This window comes from Myotis brandtii, unplaced genomic scaffold (assembly GCF_000412655.1).
Source record: "Myotis brandtii unplaced genomic scaffold, ASM41265v1 scaffold125, whole genome shotgun sequence".
NCBI lineage: Eukaryota > Metazoa > Chordata > Mammalia > Chiroptera > Vespertilionidae > Myotis > Myotis brandtii.
The window spans coordinates 5,534,304-5,534,649 of NW_005354385.1; positions in this window are offsets into that span (position 1 = coordinate 5,534,304).

Sequence of the window (346 nt, forward strand, 5' to 3'; positions counted from 1 at the left end):
CTTTGACATCTGTCAAGTATCAAGGCCTGAAGGGCAAAAGCAAAAGAGGGAGATAAAAAAAAAACATCGCAGCCCACTGGCGTGGCTCAGCAGTTGAGCATCGACTTATGAACCAGGAGGTCACGGGTTCGATTTCCGGTCAGGGCACATGCGGGTTGCGGGCTCGATCCCCAGTGTGGGGTGTGTAGTAGTCAGCCAATCAATGATTCTCTTTCATCATTGATGTTACTATCTCTCTCTCCCTCTCCCTTCCTCTCTGAAATCAATAAAAAAAATATATTTTTTAAAAAAGGAAGGAAGGAAAGGAAAGAAAAGGAAAGGGAAGGGAAGGGAAGGGAAGGGAAGG